The sequence below is a fragment of the Pipra filicauda genome, unplaced genomic scaffold (assembly GCF_003945595.2).
Source record: "Pipra filicauda isolate LSUMZ 115617 unplaced genomic scaffold, ASM394559v2 scaffold120_size2142806_pilon, whole genome shotgun sequence".
In the NCBI taxonomy this organism is placed as follows: Eukaryota; Metazoa; Chordata; class Aves; order Passeriformes; family Pipridae; genus Pipra; species Pipra filicauda.
The window spans coordinates 1,800,626-1,817,339 of NW_024103663.1; positions in this window are offsets into that span (position 1 = coordinate 1,800,626).

Below are 16,714 nucleotides of genomic sequence, written 5' to 3' on the forward strand. Positions count from 1 at the left end.
GTTCCCTGGGCTGAGCTATATCAGTCAATCTCCGGGCTAATTCGTGTCAGTACTTGTTTCCTATCTCCTTGAGTCTCCAGCGGAAGGTTGATAAAATTGAAGTGGAAATGAAGTTGGATGCACAGGAGGATACATACAACAATAGCCTGGTGAAATGGGTTTGTATCCCTGATACACTCTTTGGAGCATCAGGATCCGTGGTGACCTTGACAGTGTCCTTGGGAGAATAAAATAAAATAAAAGGGAGAATTTCTATCCACCAGAAGAAATTTAAGCAACGTTTACCACATTGACTTTGTGGTGTGAAGGAGCGACGCTGGCTCCCGGCGTCGCGTACCCGGATTATTTATCCAGTGGGAATTTGTGTTTGCACAAGTACTTCCCCAGCTATCTGTCTAAAATGCAAAGGGAGAGCCTGGTTAGACCTCTGTGTGATGCCATTTCTTGCAAGAAAGTCTCTGTTGCCTCAGCCAGTTGTTGATGAACAGAAGAGAACTTGTGACAGTTTAAATAAAGTGTGGCTCGGAGCGTGTGGGCAGCGTGTTCCTCTCCAGGTGTCAGCACCACGTGAGCACAATCTCTCAGAGAAACTCCACCAGGGCGCTCCTGGCTAAATACAAGATGGATCTCTGTTTGCCAGCCCCCTCAAAACGCAAACATTGGGAATAACTGTGGTGATGGGGGTGGGAGAGGGGGAGAGAGCCCGCAGAAGTGTTGAGAACGTGGGAAAAGAGGAGTTGCTATGAAGAGTAGATACCAACGAGGAATATCAAATCCCAAAAGGCAGCAAGTTTGCTTTAGATGCTTTTTCTGTTCTTACAGATCCCATAGACCTCGGGCTCAGCACTGACACAAGAACATTCCAGGTGTGTGGCAGAGGCAGAGCACTGGTAAGAGCCTGCTCCGAGGTCTAGGGAGATATGACCAGGGGAGCTTTCCCTCTGGGACTGAGGCCATACAGCAACCCCAGTTTATCTTGATTGAAATGTTTCTTCATTCTAATTTGGCGACACTGGTGGTGAGAACAAGGACACGTGCAGGGCTGACGCTGCCCCTCAATGCTGTCCATGCACCTGAGGAAAAACAGCCGGATCAGCACATCCCTCAGCAATCTCCTGGCTTTTGCAAAGACCTTCATGCAAGACAGATTTGAAGCAGCATGTTTAGGGCCCTGTGCCCAAGAAGAGGCTGTTCCCAGAACAGGTGCAGAAAACTGAACAAGATGGTTTAACAACATCAAAACAAACGGATCTTGGGAATGCTCAGAGCGACATCAGCCTGGATACCCTGGAAAACGGCAGCTTCCAGGTTTGCCTGGGCCTGGCCCTTAGTCATGGAGTGAAGGTGGGGTTAAGCCTCTGTGTTTACAAGAAATTAACCCAAAGCTACAGTAACCTTCTGGAAGGGCAGGTAGCACCCCGGGGCAGGTGCACCCCGAGCCAGCAGCACCCAGTGCCCCAGGCTCCCTGGAGCTGGCTCACAAAAACCAACTGGGTTTTTCCACCCTGAGAGCTGTGAGAAACTGATGACAACCTGTTTGACCGCTGACCTCTGAACTTGACCCCCTGCTAATACCTTCAGCTGCTGATTGTCATGGGTGGCTGGCAGAGCCCTTTGTCTTTTGCTGTTTTGGAGTCCAGACAGATAAATGATTTCTATTTGTCCTTTGGCGCAACGGAAGAGCTGATCGATATTATCCACGAATGATGTCAAGGATTTGTCGCCACAGCTTATGAATGACAAAACACTACCCAAAAAAACACCTTTTGGGGCAAAAGATTGAAAGCTGGAAAGGTTTATTGATTTTTGCTTTCTTAAATAGCAGCTCAAGCCACAAAAGAGAAAACGAAAAGCTTTGTGTGCTAAAATGCAGCAAAAAGCTTCCTCGAGAACAACGATTAGATCAGCTCTTGCATTTAAGTACTGTGTGCCTTGCCACAGTCAACTGCTCAATTTTGTCTGCTAAGCCCACTGCAATTTCCCCCCATTTTTCCTTATTTCAAAAACAGTTGTATAGCGAAACACTCTGAAATAAAATGCATCTCTACTCTTGGCCACCGGTCAGCGAGGAGAAGGCAACGCATCTCCCGTGTGGGCAGGCAGACAGCTCAGGAGAGCAGAAGAAAAGCTTTTAGTTCCAAGGGCTGGAAAGTGTGGCTCAGGGCTCACCTCTGCCCTGTGCACCCCAGCACATCCCTGTGCTCCTCTCGGGGTAAGGGGTGCTCTGGTTGCACAGCACTCATAGGATTGTGGAATGGTTTGGGCTGGAAGGACCTTAAAGATCATCTCCTTCCAACCCCCTGACATAGGCAGGGACACCTTCCACTGGACCTTCCTTCCTAAACCCACCACATGTATCAGAAGATCACAGCACAAGACATTTCCTAAGCAAACACTAATTTAAGAGAGAGCTGGCAAAATGAAACCAGTCCCCTCAAACATCCACCACAAGCCTGGTTTTGTGCCTCCTCTGGAAAAAGCAGCATTTGGTTTCACCAGGAAAACTTGCAGTTAGGCCACACAAATGATGTTTAAAGGGGATCTAAAGGGGGAAAAAAACCTGGAGCACTTCTAAACCCCAAATGCTCGTGGAGATAAGGATCACTGGACTAATATGAATTACAAGGAAAGGGAAGAGCAGAGATGAGACAGTCTCGATCCAGCTCCCTGGAGCCAAGGAGGGCGTGTGGGCAGGTCTGGGTGGGAGCACAGCAAAGGGTGCTGAGCTTAGGGCACAGCCCCAGTGCAGGGTATCTTTTCCCACCAGACCTTTCCATTCCCAAGCTTTACACCGCTCACCTTTCTGGCAAAAAAAAAGCTTCAAAACTCTGGGCCAGCCCTAGATGAAACCAGAGAGTTTCTCCCAGCTCCCACCCAGCCCCAGCCCTGCTGGAAGTTCAGTGAACCCTGCCCAGCCCTCAGGTTGTGATAAATGCCTGCTCAGGGTCAGAGGGTTTGGTTTTGGCGGCACAACGCCGGCTCCAGGCAGGGCATCACCTTGGTTTAAAAGGCTGGAGCTCCCCAGGGTGAGGGGAGGCTTCTCCTCCCAGCACAGCTGATCTGCACCAGTAACAAAACTCAGCAGATATTTTTCCCTGGGAACTTTGACCACTGAAATGAGACAGCCCTTGGAAGCACTTGTGCTGCAAGGACACAGGGAATATAAAAGCACAGAGAGTGAGAGGGACCTCACTCTCAGCTCTGAGCAAGTTTGCAGAGCCAGGAGGAACCGGGTGCTGTGTGACCCGTGCTCCTCCAAAAAGCCCACACGAGCCTCCTGAGGGGTCCAGGAGCACTCACCTCCTGGCTTGGAGGCCTGTCATGGCATTACAAAGGATCCAAACCACTGAACGCTCTCTGGCCACGTCATTCCTCTTCCCCCACTTTGAGCTTTTATTTTGATCTGCCGAGTGTGTCCCACCACCGGTGCCAAAGGAAGTTCCCGAGACAATGTGCACTGTGTGTTGTGCTCGTGGCACTCACCTCCTCATTTGTACTCCTCAGGTCACTTGACAGCTCGTTTCCCTAAATTTACAGAGCTCACATTTCATGTATGTATTATTCATCATGAAAGAATCTAAATTCCTGCACAATATCCTGAATCGGGGGCATAAACTGATTTAAGCACCTGGCTAAGAGGCTGGGTGGCTCCAGCTCTGGGCTCTTCATCAGATCCTCGTGAAAAGGCACAGCCTGGTTTCTTCTTTCAGAATTGAAAATTAATCAAAAACGCCTTATATCTGAACCCAGCCCCCAAAGAAAGGATCCGAGGATTTCTACTCATCCCTGGAAAACTTGGCATCGCCCTTCCCGCTTAGCGGTATTTTACACCCCGCTTGCGGCGGCGGAGATGCTTTCAAGAAAGTGTTTTCTAAGTAATAAAACGTCTCCAAGTGCGGGGATTAGACATAATCCAATTCCTTTATCAAACAAAGATGCCATCGTGGCCTTTGAAATACAAAGGGAGAAGTTCCCTCGCTGTTTTCCATCTCACAATTATATCACATAACACACTCGCCAGAGGCTCGCCCGGCGCCGCAGACGCAGCGCCGCGACAGAATGAGAAATGGAGAGGGCTCGGCCTCCCCCGCCACCTGCTCACGCTTCTGCATAATCTGGGAGAGGGGGATTAATCCCTGCATTTTCCTTTTCCATCTGCATTGCATCAAAGGTAACCCCTGTCATAACCCCGAGCCATAACCCACGTGTAAGAGCAGGAAGCGCCCTGCCCCGCCGCACATTCCGCGGTGACAAGTGCAAGGCTTTCTTGAGGGGTCTGTTTGTTTAATTCAGTTTTTACACATGGATAAAATGTTTTGTGAAATTTCCACTGTGGGGTGTTGTAATTAAAGCCGGTGAACTCGACACAGACAGGCGACTGTTGTAGGGCTGCCTTTGTGTGTGATTTGAATACTGGCAGCGGTGCTTCGCTCTGCACTCAGCGTTTGTTTTTGGATGCCAAGCGCTTTCCAAAGGAGGTGCAGCTTGGAGGGATCCTCGCCAGTTGAGAAGTGCATCTGGTTAAATGATAAGGATACTTCTTACCCCCCAAAAAGAAGGAAATAAAAAGGAACGGCAAAACAAGACAAGAAATAACTCCACCCCAAACTCTGTAGAACCTCCAGCTGTTCCTCGATGCCCAGGAGCTGTCATGTTCTTCCAACTGATCTACCTTCCCCTCCACTCGTGAGCAATCAGACTTAGAAATGGAATTTCTCATGAAATAGAACCCTGGCATTCCAGTTGCAGGTTCAGAGGAGATTTCTCTACAGAACTGGCTATTCCCCATGTACAAGAGTAATGAAATATCCCAGGAGTTGTGGTTTCGGAAGCTCGACCTTGCCAGCTTGAAGGAGTTGGGTGCTGGCCCAGGTGCAGAGTGGGGTTGGAAACATTCCCACATTTCTGGAAGTGGAGCCGGCAAGAAGAGGAGCCTCATATCTGCCCCCCCCCTTCTCCAAGAACTCACTGCAAGTCCACGTAAAAGATTGACTCCGAGTGTAGCTCTACAGCCAGAAAATCTTAGATCTGAATTTTACAATATCAGCCTCCATTCTATTGGACATCGATTTTTTCTGCTAAGTCTCGGTGCAAATCCACAAATCAGCCCATGCACAATAGGAGAATTAGAAATAAAACTTAAATATTTTCATGATTCTTTTTCTGGACCCGGCAGCAAAACCTCAGCAAGACACCAAAAATCTTCGGAGGAAACACATTCCCTTGAATTTTGCTCCACCCTTTGGTAGTTAGGATTACATAAAGAAGCCATGTAAGGGACTTGTATTACAGAGGAGGGTTGGTGGGAATCGAGGAGCACTGGGGAGCACCAAGCTTGTCCTTTTTCCACATTGACCTATTTCTGTGTCATTTTATCTGCCCAAGTCGGAGCCCAGGCACGGGACAACAGCCCGATGTGAATTAGTGCAAGGGCTATTCACCACCTGTTTGAACTGTCAAGTTATGTGGGAAAGCATATCAATTAACAGCCCTGATTATCTCATCAGACTTCCCATCTGACAAAACAGTCACCCCCTCTCCAGCCTAATCCCCCCGGAAAGCCCCATCCGGGGCCGGGTGCGGGGCGGCGATGCCCGTGCTCTTCACTGCGTGCAGCCAAGGAGTTTCACCCTGCAGACAGCAGGTATTTGGGTTGGATTCCCAGGAGCCTCCTATGTTCCCTTATAGCTTAAAAAGCTGGGACACCGGCCAGGAAAAAGGACCTTCTGTGACCTGCTCTTAACCCCCGAGGAAAGTTACACAAACTCTTTCACGCTTCGCTGGGATCGCTGTGTAGGAGTTGGCCAAAACAATACTTTCCCTTGTGTTTGCCTACCTTATTAAATATCAATTAATATTTATGGAAGTTTATAAACAGTGCAGCTTTGGTTTCAAGGGTGCTTAGAAATCCGATCTCCTCCTCCTCCTCTCCCTGCCCCTAGCAGCATTTCTCCTGCTCACTGCTGCATGGTGACAGCTCCCTGGGGCTGGGGGGCTCCTGGGGCTCCCACCCCACTCTGTGCCCCAGCCCTCGCTGCCTGCAGCCCTTCAGGGCACCCCCAGGCCTCCCATCCTGCTCATCCTCTACAAAAGTCCGAGGCCAAGCGAGACACGGCGGCACAGACAGGATCAGGCCTGATGGATTTATACCAAGTAATCTGTATTTATTGCAAGTCCATTCCCCCCCCCTTTTTTTTTTCCCCTATTGACACACTACTTTGTTTTAAATTATGTTTAATTTAAAGGATTTTTCTGTACCCTTATTTCCCAGGAAGAGCCTTTCTAAAAGGCTCCCGCTGATTAATTGTCGCTGGGCTCCTGCCAAGTGTTGGAAGTTTTACATGTAAAGAGAAAATACGTCTCTCTCCACTCGCCCAGGCCTTTTCTATTTGGTACTTCAGACTATTTTACAAACATATGGCCTGTCATTCAAGCCAGAGAGCACCATCCTGCTGTCAATATTTCCCTCCCCATCACCAAGATTAACATCAGAGGCCCCGGCGGCGGGGGCTGGGGGTCTCGCCTCTCACCCCAGCACCACGCTGCTCCTTGCCATGCAGCAAACACACTCCCTGCAACAACCCAACGCCACTGAGAAATTGCTCCTGCTCCTGCTTTCACTCCTCTGCTTATTTTTTACCAGATAAATCAGCACAGCACAGATGTTCATTGCCCCATTTTTCACAGTCCCTTTTTAAATTTACTCTTTATTATTTGTAGCAACTTGGAATACTTGAAGTTTAACAATATTAAAAAACAAGGATTTTTTTTTTTTTTGCCTGCCCTTGGCTTACCCTTCACGTCAAGCTGAGCACTGCAGTTACTACAGAGGGGTGTGACACCACCATGGCAGAAGCTATAAAATATTATAGAGTTTGCTTTCCTTTTATTTTCCAAACACAGACCACAGCCAACACTGCCAGCAGCACAAGCTGACCTGCACTCACAGCCAGGGGCACAGAGGGCAGGAGGCCACAGGGATGGGCAGGGGGAGGCTGGGGATGGACATGAGCCCATCACAGCATCTTGGGTAAACCATTTTGCTGCTCTGTCCCCGAGCATCTCTGTGTGTGAGACATCACAGAATCACAGAATGCACCTTAAAGCTCATCTTGTTCCACCCCCCTGCCATGGGCAGGGACACCTTCCACTAGCCCAGGTTGCTCCAAGCCCCGTCCAACCTGGCCTTGGACACTTCCAGGGATGGGGCAGCCACAGTTTCTCTGGGCAACCGGTGCCAGGGCCTCCCCACCCTCACAGGGAACAATTTCTTCCTAACATCTAATCTAACCCCACTCTCTTTCAGATAAAGCAACACCTCCCACACCTCAGGTGAGACACATCAAAAAGCACCGTCCCTAATGCCATCTCCTCCCTGAGCACCCCCTGCACAGAACAGGCACTTCTGGGTGAGCTGCAAAGGCTGGTGGCAGCTCATCCCACCTCTCTGGGGAAGGTGGCTGGTCTCTTGACCACGGTGAGCGATGCCAAGGCACAGGAAAAGGAGGCAAAGGAAAGCAGCACCAGTCCCTGCGGCTTATCAGGAGGGCTATCACAGGGACCATCTGAAGGCCATTAGATAAGAGGGTGTCAGGTTTAATACATCAGACAAACCTGTGTGCTTGGCCTGCCAGATCATGGAACCTGAGAGTTTAAGAAGAGAGGGGATTTAGGGCTGGATTCCTTTCTGGGCTTCCAAAAATAAACTTCTGCAAGCCCTCTTTCAAAAGCAATGCTCATTAGAGGGAACAGAGTTCAGGAAAATCTGCTACATTTCTGCAGGTACATGGAGGATAGTAAGGAATAGCAAAGGAAAAACAAAACAGCCCCTGCTAGCAAATAAACCCCTTAATCTCATGCCCTGTTGTTATTTTTCACTCTTTCTCTCCATACTCACCCCCCAAACCCATCTTCTTTTAATGCAGAAAAGCCGCCGCGATGTTTTAATAGCTCGGATCGATAGCAAACCCCCCCTCCATCTTTCTGGGTTTTTTTAACCTCCAAAATTATTTTTAGGCAAGGCTAGGTTCATTTTACCCTTATTTATTTATTACTTAATCGGTAGAGAACCCTTGAGGCAAAATAGCCTCGTTTGCAAGAAAGATCAGGTGCCAGCAGCAGCAAAGGCAGAGCCACAAATCAGTATGCAAAGCAGCTCCCGGCCGCCACGGGAAGGATCTCCATGCAGCACATGTGTTATTTGCTTACATTACTTAACACAGTTTAACACGTCTTTCTAAACAGAACACTTGTTTATAAGAGCCACAATATGGAAGGGCGAGAGAAGTTGTTCCCAAACCATGATAAAAATTGGAAAAGGCGTTTGCCGGGGGAAAGCGCGTCCGCCCCAAACAACGCTGAGCAATCAATGTTTGCCTCGTTAACACGTCCCGTGAAAGATGCCCTGCCTGCCCATTAAGTGTTGCTCCTGCATGTCTCTCCTAAATCTTTACATTTGTTGCTGTTAATTATTATTTATACAATTTCATTTGCTCTGGAACTGGTAGAAGGTGCTGAATTATGTGGGAAGAACGTCCTTTCATATCAAAAAAGACTTCCTAGATCATAGAATCCCAGACTGGCTTGGGTTGGGAGGGACCTTAAAACTCATATTGTTCCATCCCCTGCCATGGGAAGGGACCTTCCACTATCCCAGGTTGCTCCAAGCCCTGTCCAACCTGGCCTTGGACACTTCCAGGGACAGGGCAGCCACAGCTTCTCTGGGCAACCTGTGCAAGGGCCTCCCCACCCTGACAGGGAACAATTCCTTCCTAATACCTAATCTAACCCTGCTCTCTTTGAGTTTGAAACCCTTCCCCCTTGTCCTATCAACTACACATTTTTATAAATAGATCTTCTACCCATTTTAGACCTGAAGGGACAAATGGGTAAATTTTGTTAGGAAAACAGAGGTATGTTCTCACCCCCTGCCCACACAAATCCCCTGTGGGTCCAAGGCATGGAAAGACTTCCCTGCTGGAGTAAGCCCATCCATTTAAGTGAAACACCTGGAACTTGCTAACTTGTAAAATAAGTTCTTAGAATCATAGAATAACCTGAGCTGGAGGGGATCCACAAGGATCATCAATTCCAATCCCTGGCCCTGCACAGACACCCCAACAATCTCACCCTGTCCCTGAGAGCGTTGTCCAAACATTCCTTGAGCTCTGGCAGCTTTGGTGCCGTGCCCACTGCCCTGGGGAGCCTGTCCAGTGCCCAACCACCCTCTGGGGGAAGAACCTTTTCCTAATATCCAACCTAAGCCTCCCTGACAGAGCTCCAGCTGTTCCCTCGGGTCCTGTCACTGTTGTTCATTGTTAGAGGTTTGCCTAAGCTATAATTTCTCCAATTCCAATGATTAAAGGATTCTCTCATTTCTTTCCCTCATCCCTATGTAGGGAGACAGGTAATAGATCCATCAGATAACTGGCATTAAGATGTCACTTCAACAATAGCGTGTCCTGAATGGGGAAAATAGCAAAGACTGGGATGAAAGATCTGGGCTGAGGGACGAGTGTGAAACCCATGTCCTGGGCTGGAGGATGACATGATATCACCACGCTAAGGACAGTTAAGAGGAGAGGGAAGGGAGGAATCAGCTAACCAAGAGGCAACACATTCCCACGGATCATCCCCCATCTCCCATTCCGGCCACGGAGTCGGAGGGGTATGGCTGCAGTCAAACTCAATAACGAGCAGCATTACAGAGGGGTATTTAAGTGTCAGCAAACTTAAGGCTGGACGTCTGAAGGTACATTTCTTTAATGAATAGTTTTGTTGTCTAGAGATATTTACAGCCTGTGTTGGCAGCACTGCAATAACCCCACAGTGCAGCGCTGCTTATGGAATAAAATTACTTGCCTTAACCAAGCATACTGTAAATTTTCCAGAGCCAGCGTCCTATTGAAAGCAGGGCCTGGCTGTGGGTTTGCATTTGATTTAAAGTAACGTGTCTCTTTGCTGCTTTCTGGCCCTTGGCTTTACACAAGACCCCCTCTCCATATGGTACCTCCCCATGGGAGCACACCCGGAGCCAGAGATGCTCCCAGCAGGATGGGACACATCGTACCCAGGGTCACCCAGGCCTCAGATCAGTGTCCCCAAAGGCTGTGAAACAGCAGGGACCTAATTCTGCAGGGATTTATGCACAGGGGTGAACTTCAGCCATAGAGGGGGATCCTTCTGCTCTCAGCCAAAACCCTTCCACAGCACATGAGCACACACACAAGCCCACAGGACTGGGAAGTTCAGCCAGGTTTGTGTTTTCCTGGAGTGAACCAAAGCCAAAGGAAATGCAGGAGCCTGGCCAAACACTTTTTTTGGGTGTGGATTTTTCTTATGCCCCAATCTACCAATCCTGCCTAAATACAGAGCCTCTGCTCCCAAATATCTGACATTACCCAAGGAGCCTCCTGCAAGACCTGAGTAATCTTTATCAACTCTCACGAGCCACAGCTCAAGTTTGTAAAACAGTGATTTAAGAACTTTCTATAGTTTTTCAGTGCATCTGTGTTGTTTCACATGGATACACACGTGGAAAAGTAGGAAAGATGCAGAAAATGGGAAATTCTCAGGAGGAAAACTGAGGCAGGGTGAGAAAAAATTATCAGAACTATAGAAACACTCTAAGGTTTCCAAACAACAGAGGAGGAATGACAGTAAGAGCTGGCTGATGGACACAGGGCTTTCCATGACCTCAGCTCTGCTCCCGGGTGTCCTCTGGGAAGAGGAAGAAGGAGCAAAACGCAGTTAATGATTAATTGCACGACCCAAAGCTCTCCCACGAAAAAACCCTTTTGACCACGGAAGGTATTATTCTCCCACTCAATAAAAGCTCACCCCCAAAATCCCACCCCTGATAGCATCACCCTTCAGCCTGTGACGCCGGAGTGACCCCGAGCCACCGGGGCTGCGCCCGCTCTTAACCCCCGCGCGCGGAGACACTCGGCTGTGACCTGCCATTGATTTACAGTACAGTGAGGGGACAGTGGATTAACAGAGTGTGTGGCTGGATCAGCTTCCAAGGCAGAAAACAAGCTCAGCCTGGCTTAGATCTGTGCGTGGGAAAACCCAGCGCCGCCCCCTCCGAGGCTCATCTGCAATTTACGCTCCCGGAGTTGGTTTTTTTTTTTTTACGGCGTCGTCAATCAGTCCATCAACAGCCTCCAGTAAGTCAAACATGCCAAACTTCCACGGAGCAGCACTGTTTTCTCCTCCCACTCATCCCTCTTGTTTGTGTTACTGCCAAGGGGAGATGTTTTCTGGGAAGAAGGGAGCAGGCAGTGAACTTGAGCGCTGAGCAACCTCTCCCCGGGTGAAGGCGGGGAGGAGGAAGAGTGTGAGATGCAGGTCTCCTCCACGGTCAGTGAGCAAAAATAGGGCAGAAAGGAAAAATCATGGCACGAAAATAAGAGTGACACAACCGAGGAGAATAAGGGAACACCATAATGAGCAGAATTTGTTCAAAGGTATCAAAGTGAATTTGTTCTGCTGGAACAAATAAGGAAAAATACGCTGTGATCAAGAGCAAGAATAAAAAAACTGTGTTGGGAATAGAAACTGAAGCAGGGAAAAATCCCAAGACTTCTCATACATATCACACTGTAATACAATATTATACCAGAAAGACAATTTGGTAGTAGAATTACTTATCCTGAAGAGCCAAGAACATCCCAAAATCAGATCACACTTTTCATTAGCACTGGACATACCACACCAAAGGCAGTCAGAAATGACACACCCAAGGGACATGGTCACAGGGGCCCTCCAAGAGCAGCTCCTGCTGAAATCCAAAACAGAGGGATGCTGGGATGAAGGCTCTGTCAGTAGCTCTCAAACACCTCTCACTTTTCCATCCTTTTATTTTTCTTTTTTTTTTTTGGGTTGTGTGGGTGGGGAACACCACTGACAGCCCTTAGCAAAGATAACATTTACCCCTGGGAGTCTCTAAAGAGACTTTTGAAAAACACTCCATTTTGGGCCTTTGGGAACAGATCAGGTTTCACAAATCCCCAAATCCTGCAGTACCTGTTTCCTTAATCCTTTGGAATGCCCTCCTGCCCAACACACAGCTCCTGCTGCAAAACTGGATGCTTTGCTGTTATTATCCTCAGTATCCTGACCAGGGGCTATGCACAGCACATGCAGGCTCTGGGTGTTTACATTTGCCTGTCAAGTGGCATTGCCTCCTCTCTGATTCTCTTTCCTTCCACTGAAGTCCAAACACACAAACAAACCCACTTCCTCAGAGCTGTCTGGAGCAGCATGTGGCTGCTGAGAACGAGGATGCACCACAAATTAGCAAGCATTAGGAAAGAGAGGATGATGGAAGCGATACTGAGGATTTCCACCGACTGTGGTTCATGGATACCTACAGTTTGCAATGGACACTGAGTCCAGTCTTGGTTTAAGCCAACTCCTCTCCGAGATCAGGTGCGAAGTAGGGGAAGTCCTTCTCCCACCCAGAGGTACCAGTGCCAGCCACTGCATCGGGCAGCACAGCAAACACCAGACCCAGACCTGACTTAAACCAGCCTAGCCGTGGTGGAGAGGTCTCCTCAGAGCTCTCCAAGGAGAGCACATCACAAGCACCACCACCCCCGTCGCACCCGGGCGCGAGGTCCCGCTTCCCCATCCGCCGGAGCCAATCCGCTCCCGTCACGCCTCATTCCTTTATATTGGTAAGTGCTAATGCTGCTAATAAAAGCCTGTGCAAGAGCTCTGCTCTCCTCCCCTGGTGCTTTTTTTGCAGTTTGCCTTTTGCTGTTTTCCGAGCCGGTACCTCCCCACCCCAAAAGCTGTTCCCTCCCCCCGCACGGCGCCGCCGCCATGGCACGTGGAGATCAAACCCTGGCACCAGGGAAAGGATTGCTGGGGGCAGCTGAGCCTGGGACATCACACTGCCCCACCAAGGGACCCTCAGGACACAGACCTGTATGTTGTCTCTGTACTCGGGTTGTTTAAATACTTGCTGACAACTGAACCAGGGATGCTGCTATAGGGTTCTGCTGCTCCTCACAGGGATGGGACACCAAGCCAATGTGGCCCAGATCACATCAATTCATGGACCACAGGGCCAGTGGCACAGGGGACCAGAGGATCCTGTTCCACCTGGGCAGATGGAGCTCAGGGAGACACATCAGTCTCCTCCTCAAGTGACTGCCACCATGCCTTGGAGGACGATGAGCCCTGAGGCACCAGCTGCACCTCACCCCAGGGAACACACTGGGCTTTTTGCCACTCAGTTGGACTAAGAAGGGCAAACTGATCCCATCTCGTTATGGCCTGGAAAACCCCACCAGCAGCTTTGAATTCCGGTTATTACTGAACAGGGCCAGCGATTCTGACTACTACAAAGGGCTCCAAATACATCTGCAGGAGAAAACTTGCTCCCTCCTCCTCCATGGTGGAGTTGCAGCAGAACATGAGCAGCATGTTGGGAGCAAACCCCCTTCTTTACATGGATGGTCCCTTCTGTATCTCTTAGGGACTGGTGAAACAGCAGAGCTGGTAAAATTTGGCCCAGCTGAGCACTGAGAACATCCTCTACCCCTGTGTGTGCATGTGCCCCCACACACATGGCCACAGCACCCACCCAGAGCTGATATGTCTCTATCTGAAGTGACACAGGCAACAAAAGGGATGTCCCCCCCACCACCACCCGTCCCCATCTATTGAGTGATACAGATGGGCAGTTCAGGAGGACTGTGTGCACATATGCAGAGATGCTCTCGTGTCCTTTGACCCCTCATCCCTCCATCATGGGAGATCTATAACATTTACAATCCAAAAAACAAAAGAGAAGGGAGAGTAGGGCCAGAATTCATCTTCCAGGCTGACACCTAGCGTTAATTAACGACTTAAAAATCAATGACATAAGGGACAGGCGGCAAATGACACCTCCATGCAGAGCCTGTCTGCTTTCAGGAGCAAGGAAAAAATATCTTGGAGGACAGCTTTGATGCACACTGTACAGGGGGGACTAGGAGGAGCAGAGAGATTGGCACCCCCAGCCAGCTCAAACACCCCAAATTCCACCACTGTAGCTTCCTATTTCCCAACCACCACAGTGCCAGACTGGGGTTTCCCGAGGGATGCTGCTCCCAAAGGTATGGGAAGACTTATGTGTTTTAAGCTGAACATACAACAAAAGCACTGGAAGGTCCAAATGGCAGATGTGCTTTTAAAAGTTGCCAGAGATGTTTTCTGCATGAAGCCATGATCCTGGCCCACAGCTCCAAGTTTATTCTGGGCATCCCATGCTGCAGGTGAAAGTATGGCAGCTCCATTTATTGCAGATTTTAGCAGCACAAGGGAACCCCAGTGGTCCCAGGGTGTTTTCTGGTCAGGCTGATTTTACACCCACACCCCTCCACTCTCTTCAGTAAAACTGCTCATGGTAACACACCCCTGTGGGATAACACAAGACCAGTAGTTTCTCTTTAGCCCTCAAAAAAACCTCTAACCTTGTGAGTGGTGAAAGCATCACTCACAGGACAAACACAGCTGAAGTACCTCCAGTGTCACCACATCCCCAGCGAGGTGTCACCCCACAGGCACGGCTGTGCCCACCCCATCTGGCACAAGCTGGGGGCAGGATGCCAGTGGGACCCTCTGACGAGGCTAACCAGCATCTCCCACCCACTCATCAGAACAGAGAAACGGCAGAAGGGAATTATATCTTGAGTTTAAGTTAGGAGAACACAGACATGTTTGCAGACAGGGTTTGGGGTTTAGCTCACGAGCCATCAAAGGTAGGACTGTTATTTCCCTTCTAGTAGAGGTGTGGGAAAGGAAGCCAATCCTGCACTCCTCTCCTTGTGGCTGTGCTCGGGCAGTGGAGCATCCCTGTCTCACTGGCACCAGGCATTGGGAACCCAGACTGGGAAGTGAATTCCAGTGAGATGGAAGGCGGGGACCATTGGCGAGCCTTGCAGCTCCTGCTGACCACACAGCAATCCACAACACACACCATTCTGCAAACTAATTGAGTTAAAACAAATCAACCCTCAAAGCAAAGGGTAGAGGTGTGACTCCAGATACTGCCCATCCTCAGGCCTGAGCACTTCTCCTGCCAGAACAGCCCCTCTGCTGAGAAACTTTTGTGCAGGAGCCATGTGGAGGGATGGTCCTGGAGAGCAGATGGCACCTCTTTTTTTTTTTTTTTTTTCCTCTTGAAGAGCAAACCTTTCTGGAATACTAAATCTTACAGGAGCTGTAAATGTCAAATTTAAATTCATACTTTGTACCACCTTTGATTTCAAAGAGGATTACACCTATTCGCTGAAAGCAAAGCAACACCAAAGCTACATGAAATGGAATTACGACTACTTAGGCCTTTTTCTATTGCCTCTTTATATTGTTAACTCCTTCCAATTCATTAAGTCTAATCCTTATTAGGCTAAGTAACACACATATGAATAGACAGGACTGGACACAGGAGCATATGTGCCTTTTGTATCACTTCCCGGTTAATCCCTCGCCCGGGGAGGGGACAGACCCGGGGAGAAGTGGCCGCTCCTCTCCCGTGCTGGCCGAGCAGCATCGCCCGGCGGGGAGCCCCGGCGGCCACCCCGGAACGCCGCTTTGTTAATCAATGTGCTCCGGAGCCAGGGCAGCCTGCGAGCCGCTCTGGGGTGGAAACCCGCCGTGCCCCGGCCATCCCGCCGCTCCCCATCGCAACTTCACAAACGCGCCCCGACCACGCGGGGAACTTCGCAAGGAGGGGAGGGAGGGACGGGAAACGTGTTTTGCAGGGGAAAGAAGAGCCTGTTTCTACTCTGCCATTTCTAGTTTGCCATGTCCGTCACCAAAAACCCTCCCAAAGCACCCCCGGCCGCAGCGTGTTCTCCACCCTCTCTCGGCTCTGTTTATGGACTTGCAGCTCGAGCAGCAAGACTGGGAAAGGGCCAGAAGCTGTGCACCGGGGTGTCCACCTTGCACAGAGACAGGTGCCTCTGGCAAAGTGCCTCTTGCACGTTTGCAGCCTGGAATCACAACAGAAAACACTCAGCTCCACGCTGAGCCACACGTACAGCAGCAGCGTCCCCCCTCGCGTGCTCTCTGCAGGAAAAAAGGGTAAAATTCTGCTTTCCCGGGCAGGATTTAAACCAAAAACGATCTGCATGGTTCCACAGTAGTGACTGAGACAGGAATCAAAGTATATAAAATAGATATTTATACAGCACCAGCATTGTTTTAAAAACAATAAAGCAGCAGCTTATGTAGTCTCTTGCATATTGTGGACATGAAATAAAGCCAAGACAGGAGCTAGAACACCTAATTCCCTGGCTGCATGGAAGAGAGAGTGATTCAGGTTTACAGGGTGCCATTCAGTTTTATGACAATATCTCCTAATACAGCAGGTTTATCAATTGAGCAAAAAGGCACAACGGGGTGTGTTATTATTGGAGCCTAATCTCATGCCTCGGGTGTGTTGTGCGAGGCACGGGGGCAAAAGGCCACACCACTGTGTGATTATCCAACAGCAATGCTCACTCAGGATGCCGTGTCTGGATTATAAAGTGGATTGGCTTAGGTTTTAAAATGAAATGTTAACATTTGTTGCTTAGGTTTCGGCTGAGGATGGATCTCCCTGCTGTGGGTATGAAGAATGGATAGCACAGACAGCAGAAAAGCAAATATCCTGCTTGGTGTCACTGGGTCTCCTCTCTGCTCTCAGGCTGCCCTTGGCCTTGGGGTGCCACCCTGCCTC